Here is a 7967-nt window from a genome sequence, read left to right on the forward strand (position 1 = left end):
TCTCTCAGTGTCTCAATGTCTCTGCCCAATCGCAATGTCTCAATGTCTCCGATTCAGTGTCGCTGTGTCTCCCTATCCCCACTCTCAGATTCTCTGTGTCTCCCACTCAGGACCACTGTGTCTCTCTTTCCTCTCTCTCTCAGTGTATCTCCGTCCTCTCCCTCTGTTTCTCTGACCCTGTCTCACTATCTCTATGTCTCCATCTCTCTCGCTCAGTTTTGCTGTCTCTCTCTCTCAGTGTCTGTGTCTCTCTGACCCTCTCTCAGTGTCTCTGTGTCTCTCTCTGACCCTCTCTCAGTGTCTCTGTGTCTCTCTGACCCTCTCTCAGTGTCTCTGTGTCTCTCCCTGACCCTCTCTCAGTGTCTCTGTGTCTCTCTGACCCTCTCTCAGTGTCTCTGTGTCTCTCTCTGACCCTCTCTCAGTGTCTCTGTGTCTCTCTGACCCTCTCTCAGTGTCTCTGTGTCTCTCTCTGACCCTCTCTCAGTGTCTCTGTGTCTCCCTCTCTCTCTCTCAGTGTCTCTGTGTCTCTCTGACCCTCTCTCAGTGTCTCTGTGTCTCCCTCTCTCTCAGTGTCTCTCTGTCCTCTCTCTGTGTCTCTGTGTCTCTCCTCTCTCTCAGTGTCTCTGTGTCTCTCTCTCCTCTCTCTCAGTGTCTCTCTGTCCTCTCTCTCAGTATTTCTGTGTCTCTCTCTCCTCTCTCTCAGTGTCTCTCTGTCCTCTCTCAGTGCCTCTGTGTCTCTCTCTCCTCTCTCTCAGTGTCTCTCTGTCCTCTCTCTCAGTATTTCTGTGTCTCTCTATAAATGTCTCTCTGCCTCCTGCTCTCTCTCTCTCCAAGTCCCTGCCACTCCCTCATTGACTCTTTGTCACTCTATCTCTCTCTCAGTGTCTCTGTGTCTCTCCGTCCTCTCTCTTTCAGTGTCTCTGTGTCTCTCTGTCCTCTTTCTTGCTCAGTGTCTCTCTGTAACCCTTTCTCTCTCAGTGTCTCCGTATCTCTTTCTCAGTGTCTCTCTGTCCTTTCTCACTGTGTGTCTCCCTCTCTCTCTCTCATTGTCTCCGTATCGCTGTTCTCTCTCTCAGTGTCTCTGTCTCTCTCTCAGTGTCTTGGTGTTTCTCTGCCCTCTCTCTACCTGTCTCTGTGTCTCACTCTCTCTCGCCTCCTGTTTCTCTTTCTCCCCCTCTCAGTGTCTCTATGTCTCTCTGTCTGTCTCTCAATGTCTCTCTGTCTCACTCTCTCTCGCCTACTCTCTCTCTTTTTCCGCCTCTCAGTGTCTCTATGTCTCTCTGTCTGTCTCTCAGTGGCTCTGTGTCTCTATGTGTTCTGTCTCAGTGTCTCAATCCACTCTCTACCTGTCTCTGTGTCTCACTTTCTCTCGCCTCCTGTCTCTCTTTCTCCCCCTCTCAGTGTCTCTATGTCTCTCTGTCTGTCTCTCAGTGGCTCTGTGTCTCTATATGTTCTGTCTCAGTGTCTTAATCCACTCTCTCAATGTCTCTTTGTCTCCCTCTCCATCGCGCAATATCTCTCTCTCTCTCTCTCTCTCAGTGTCTCTCGCTCTCTCTCAGTGTCTCTGTGTCTCTATATGTTCTGTCTCAGTGTCTCTATTCTCTCTCTCAATGTCTCTTTGTCTCCCTCTCCATCGCGCAATATCTCTGTCTCTCTCTCTCTCAGTGTCTCTCGCTCACTCTCAGTGTTTCTGTGTCTCCCTCTCACTTTCTCTCACTGTCTTTATTTCTCTCTCTCTCACTGCCTCTGCCTCTCTGTCCCTCTCAGTGTCTCTGTGTGTGTCTCTCTCTCTCTCAGTGTCTCTGTGTGTGTCTCTCTCTCTCTCAGTGTCTCTGTGTGAGTCTCTCTCTCTGTGTCTCTCTGTCTCTGTGTCTCTGTCTCTCTCTCTCAGTGTCTCTGTGTCTCTCTGTCCCTCTCAGTGTCTCTGTCTCTCTCTCTCTCTCTCTGAGTCTCCCTCTCTCTCTCAGTGTCTCTCTGTCTCTCTCTGTCCTCTCTCTCAGTGTCTCTGTGTCTCTCTGGCTCTCTCTCAGTGTCTCTGTGTCTCTCTGTCCTCTCTCTCAGTGTCTCTGTGTCTCTCTCTCCTCTCTCTCAGTGTCTCTGTGTCTCTCTCTCCTCTCTCTCAGTGTCTCTGTGTCTCTCTCTGTGTCTCTGTGTCTCTCTCTCCTCTCTCTCAGTGTCTCTGAGTCTCTCTCTGTGTCTCTGTGTCGCTCTCTCCTCTCTCTCAGTGTCTCTCTGTCTCTCTCTGTCCTCACTCTCAGTGTCTCTGTGTCTCTCTGGCTCTCTCTCAGTGTCTCTGTGTCTCTCTATCCTCTCTCTCAGTGTCTCTGTGTCTCTCTCTCCTCTCTCTCAGTGTCTCTGTGTCTCTCTCTGTGTCTCTGTGTCTCTCTCTCCTCTCTCTCAGTGTCTCTGTGTCTCTCTCTGTGTCTCTGTGTCACTCTCTCCTCTCTCTCAGTGTCTCTGTACCTCTCTGTATCTCTCTCTCAGTGTCTCTGTGTCTCTCTCTCCTCCCTCTCAGTGTCTCTGTGTCTCTCTGTCCTCTCTCTCAGTATCTCTGTGTCTCTCTCTCCTCTCTCCCAGTGTCTCTCTGTTCTCTCTCTCTCAGTGTCTCTGTGTCTCTCTGTCCTCTCTCTCAGTGTCTCTGTGTCTCTCTGTTCTCTCTCTCAGTGTCTCTGTGTCTCTCTGTCCTCTCTCTCAGTGTCTCAGTGTCTCCCTGTCCTCTCTCTCAGTATCTCAGTGTCTCTCTCTGTCCTCTCTCAGTGTCGCTGTGTCTCTCTGTCCTCTCTCAGTATCTCTGTGTCTCTCTGTCCTCTCTCTCAGTGTCTCAGTGTCTCTCTGTCCTCTCTCTCAGTGTCTCAGTGTCTCTCTGTCCTCTCTCAGTGTCTCTCTGTCTCTCTATCCTCTCTCAGTGTCGCTGTGTCTCTCTGTCCTCTCTCTCAGTATCTCTGTGTCTCTCTCTCCTCTCTCCCAGTGTCTCTCTGTTCTCTCTCTCTCAGTGTCTCTGTGTCTCTCTGTCCTCTCTCTCAGTGTCGCTGTGTCTCTCTGTTCTCTCTCTCAGTGTCTCTGTGTCTCTCTGTCCTCTCTCTCAGTGTCTCAGTGTCTCTCTGTCCTCTCTCTCAGTATCTCAGTGTCTCTCTCTGTCCTCTCTCAGTGTCGCTGTGTCTCTCTGTCCTCTCTCAGTATCTCTGTGTCTCTCTGTCCTCTCTCTCAGTGTCTCAGTGTCTCTCTGTCCTCTCTCTCAGTGTCTCAGTGTCTCTCTGTCCTCTCTCAGTGTCTCTCTGTCTCTCTATCCTCTCTCAGTGTCTCTCTGTCTCTCTGTCCTCTCTCAGTGTCGCTGTGTCTCTCTGTCCTCTCTCTCAGTGTCTCAGTGTCTCTCTGTCCTCTCTCTCAGTATTTCTGTGTCTCTCTATAAATGTCTCTCTGCCTCCTGCTCTCTCTCTCTCCAAGTCCCTGCCACTCCCTCATTGACTCTGTGTCACTCTATCTCTCTCTCAGTGTCTCTGAGTCTCTCTGTCCTCTCTCTCAGTGTCTCTGTGTCTCTCTGTCCTCTTTCTTGCTCAGTGTCTCTCTGTAACCCTTTCTCTCTCAGTGTCTCCGTATCTCTTTCTCAGTGTCTCTCTGTCCACTCTCACTGTGTGTCCCCCTCTCTCTCTCTCATTGTCTCCGTATCGCTGTTCTCTCTCTCAGTGTCTCTGTCTCTCTCTCAGTGTCTTGGTGTTTCTCTGCCCTCTCTCTACCTGTCTCGGTGTCTCACTCTCTCTCGCCTACTCTCTCTCTATATCCCCCTCTCAGTGTCTCTATGTCTCTCTGTCTGTCTCTCAATGTCTCTCTGTCTCACTCTCTCTCGCCTACTCTCTCTCTCTATCCCCCTCTCAGTGTCTCTATGTCTCTCTGTCTGTCTCTCAATGTCTCTGTGTCTCACTCTCTCTCGCCTACTGTCTCTCTTTCTCCCCCTCTCAGTGTCTCTATGTCTCTCTGTCTGTCTCTCAGTGGCTCTGTGTCTCTATATGTTCTGTCTCAGTGTCTTAATCCACTCTCTCAATGTCTCTTTGTCTCCCTCTCCATTGCTCAATATCTCTCATCTGTCTGTCTCTCTCTCTCTCTCAGTTTCTCTTGCTCTCTCTCAGTGGCTCTGTGTCTCTATATGTTCTGTCTCAGTGTCTCTATTCTCTCTCTCAATGTCTCTTTGTCTCCCTCTCCATCGCGCAATATCTCTCTCTCTCTCTCTCTCTCAGTGTCTCTCGCTCTCTCTCAGTGTCTCTGTGTCTCTATATGTTCTGTCTCAGTGTCTCTATTCTCTCTCTCAATGTCTCTTTGTCTCCCTCTCCATCGCGCAATATCTCTGTCTGTCTCTTTCTCAGTGTCTCTCGCTCTCTCTCAGTGTTTCTGTGTCTCCCTCTCACTTTCTCTCACTGTCTTTATTTCTCTCTCTCTCACTGCCTCTGCCTCTCTGTCCCTCTCAGTGTCTCTGTGTCTCTCTCTCTCAGTGTCTCTGTCCTCCCTCTCTCAGCATCTCTGTATCTCTCTGTCCCTCTCAGTGTCTCTGTATCTCTCTGTCCCTCTCAGTGTCTCTGTGTGTCTCTCTCTCAGTGTCTCTGTCCTCTCTCTCTCAGCATCTCTGTATTGCTCTGTCCCTCTCAGTGTCTCTGTGTCTCTCTCTCTCAGTGTCTCTGTCCTCTCTCTCTCAGCATCTCTCTATCTCTCTGTCCCTCTCAGTGTCTCTGTGTGTGTCTCTCTCTCTCAGTGTCTCTGTGTCTCTCTCTCTCAGTGTCTCTCTGTCTCCCTCTCTCTCGCAAATTTTTGATGTCTCTCTCTCAGTGTCTCAATGTCTCTGCCCAATCGCAATGTCTCAATGTCTCCGATTCAGTGTCGCTGTGTCTCCCTGTCCCCACTCTCAGATTCTCTGTGTCTCCCACTCAGGACCACTGTGTCTCTCTTTCCTCTCTCTCTCAGTGTATCTCCGTCCTCTCCCTCTGTTTCTCTGACCCTGTCTCACTATCTCTATGTCTCCATCTCTCTCGCTCAGTTTTGCTGTCTCTCTCTCTCAGTGTCTGTGTCTCTCTGACCCTCTCTCAGTGTCTCTGTGTCTCTCTCTGACCCTCTCTCAGTGTCTCTGTGTCTCTCTGACCCTCTCTCAGTGTCTCTGTGTCTCTCCCTGACCCTCTCTCAGTGTCTCTGTGTCTCTCTGACCCTCTCTCAGTGTCTCTGTGTCTCTCTCTGACCCTCTCTCAGTGTCTCTGTGTCTCTCTGACCCTCTCTCAGTGTCTCTGTGTCTCTCTCTGACCCTCTCTCAGTGTCTCTGTGTCTCCCTCTCTCTCTCTCAGTGTCTCTGTGTCTCTCTGACCCTCTCTCAGTGTCTCTGTGTCTCCCTCTCTCTCAGTGTCTCTCTGTCCTCTCTCTGTGTCTCTGTGTCTCTCCTCTCTCTCAGTGTCTCTGTGTCTCTCTCTCCTCTCTCTCAGTGTCTCTCTGTCCTCTCTCTCAGTATTTCTGTGTCTCTCTCTCCTCTCTCTCAGTGTCTCTCTGTCCTCTCTCAGTGCCTCTGTGTCTCTCTCTCCTCTCTCTCAGTGTCTCTCTGTCCTCTCTCTCAGTATTTCTGTGTCTCTCTATAAATGTCTCTCTGCCTCCTGCTCTCTCTCTCTCCAAGTCCCTGCCACTCCCTCATTGACTCTTTGTCACTCTATCTCTCTCTCAGTGTCTCTGTGTCTCTCCGTCCTCTCTCTTTCAGTGTCTCTGTGTCTCTCTGTCCTCTTTCTTGCTCAGTGTCTCTCTGTAACCCTTTCTCTCTCAGTGTCTCCGTATCTCTTTCTCAGTGTCTCTCTGTCCTTTCTCACTGTGTGTCTCCCTCTCTCTCTCTCATTGTCTCCGTATCGCTGTTCTCTCTCTCAGTGTCTCTGTCTCTCTCTCAGTGTCTTGGTGTTTCTCTGCCCTCTCTCTACCTGTCTCTGTGTCTCACTCTCTCTCGCCTCCTGTTTCTCTTTCTCCCCCTCTCAGTGTCTCTATGTCTCTCTGTCTGTCTCTCAATGTCTCTCTGTCTCACTCTCTCTCGCCTACTCTCTCTCTTTTTCCGCCTCTCAGTGTCTCTATGTCTCTCTGTCTGTCTCTCAGTGGCTCTGTGTCTCTATGTGTTCTGTCTCAGTGTCTCAATCCACTCTCTACCTGTCTCTGTGTCTCACTTTCTCTCGCCTCCTGTCTCTCTTTCTCCCCCTCTCAGTGTCTCTATGTCTCTCTGTCTGTCTCTCAGTGGCTCTGTGTCTCTATATGTTCTGTCTCAGTGTCTTAATCCACTCTCTCAATGTCTCTTTGTCTCCCTCTCCATCGCGCAATATCTCTCTCTCTCTCTCTCTCTCAGTGTCTCTCGCTCTCTCTCAGTGTCTCTGTGTCTCTATATGTTCTGTCTCAGTGTCTCTATTCTCTCTCTCAATGTCTCTTTGTCTCCCTCTCCATCGCGCAATATCTCTGTCTCTCTCTCTCTCAGTGTCTCTCGCTCACTCTCAGTGTTTCTGTGTCTCCCTCTCACTTTCTCTCACTGTCTTTATTTCTCTCTCTCTCACTGCCTCTGCCTCTCTGTCCCTCTCAGTGTCTCTGTGTGTGTCTCTCTCTCTCTCAGTGTCTCTGTGTGTGTCTCTCTCTCTCTCAGTGTCTCTGTGTGAGTCTCTCTCTCTGTGTCTCTCTGTCTCTGTGTCTCTGTCTCTCTCTCTCAGTGTCTCTGTGTCTCTCTGTCCCTCTCAGTGTCTCTGTCTCTCTCTCTCTCTCTCTGAGTCTCCCTCTCTCTCTCAGTGTCTCTCTGTCTCTCTCTGTCCTCTCTCTCAGTGTCTCTGTGTCTCTCTGGCTCTCTCTCAGTGTCTCTGTGTCTCTCTGTCCTCTCTCTCAGTGTCTCTGTGTCTCTCTCTCCTCTCTCTCAGTGTCTCTGTGTCTCTCTCTCCTCTCTCTCAGTGTCTCTGTGTCTCTCTCTGTGTCTCTGTGTCTCTCTCTCCTCTCTCTCAGTGTCTCTGAGTCTCTCTCTGTGTCTCTGTGTCGCTCTCTCCTCTCTCTCAGTGTCTCTCTGTCTCTCTCTGTCCTCACTCTCAGTGTCTCTGTGTCTCTCTGGCTCTCTCTCAGTGTCTCTGTGTCTCTCTATCCTCTCTCTCAGTGTCTCTGTGTCTCTCTCTCCTCTCTCTCAGTGTCTCTGTGTCTCTCTCTGTGTCTCTGTGTCTCTCTCTCCTCTCTCTCAGTGTCTCTGTGTCTCTCTCTGTGTCTCTGTGTCACTCTCTCCTCTCTCTCAGTGTCTCTGTACCTCTCTGTATCTCTCTCTCAGTGTCTCTGTGTCTCTCTCTCCTCCCTCTCAGTGTCTCTGTGTCTCTCTGTCCTCTCTCTCAGTATCTCTGTGTCTCTCTCTCCTCTCTCCCAGTGTCTCTCTGTTCTCTCTCTCTCAGTGTCTCTGTGTCTCTCTGTCCTCTCTCTCAGTGTCTCTGTGTCTCTCTGTTCTCTCTCTCAGTGTCTCTGTGTCTCTCTGTCCTCTCTCTCAGTGTCTCAGTGTCTCCCTGTCCTCTCTCTCAGTATCTCAGTGTCTCTCTCTGTCCTCTCTCAGTGTCGCTGTGTCTCTCTGTCCTCTCTCAGTATCTCTGTGTCTCTCTGTCCTCTCTCTCAGTGTCTCAGTGTCTCTCTGTCCTCTCTCTCAGTGTCTCAGTGTCTCTCTGTCCTCTCTCAGTGTCTCTCTGTCTCTCTATCCTCTCTCAGTGTCGCTGTGTCTCTCTGTCCTCTCTCTCAGTATCTCTGTGTCTCTCTCTCCTCTCTCCCAGTGTCTCTCTGTTCTCTCTCTCTCAGTGTCTCTGTGTCTCTCTGTCCTCTCTCTCAGTGTCGCTGTGTCTCTCTGTTCTCTCTCTCAGTGTCTCTGTGTCTCTCTGTCCTCTCTCTCAGTGTCTCAGTGTCTCTCTGTCCTCTCTCTCAGTATCTCAGTGTCTCTCTCTGTCCTCTCTCAGTGTCGCTGTGTC

The sequence above is a fragment of the Heptranchias perlo genome, unplaced genomic scaffold (assembly GCF_035084215.1).
Source record: "Heptranchias perlo isolate sHepPer1 unplaced genomic scaffold, sHepPer1.hap1 HAP1_SCAFFOLD_97, whole genome shotgun sequence".
Classification (NCBI taxonomy): Eukaryota; Metazoa; Chordata; class Chondrichthyes; order Hexanchiformes; family Hexanchidae; genus Heptranchias; species Heptranchias perlo.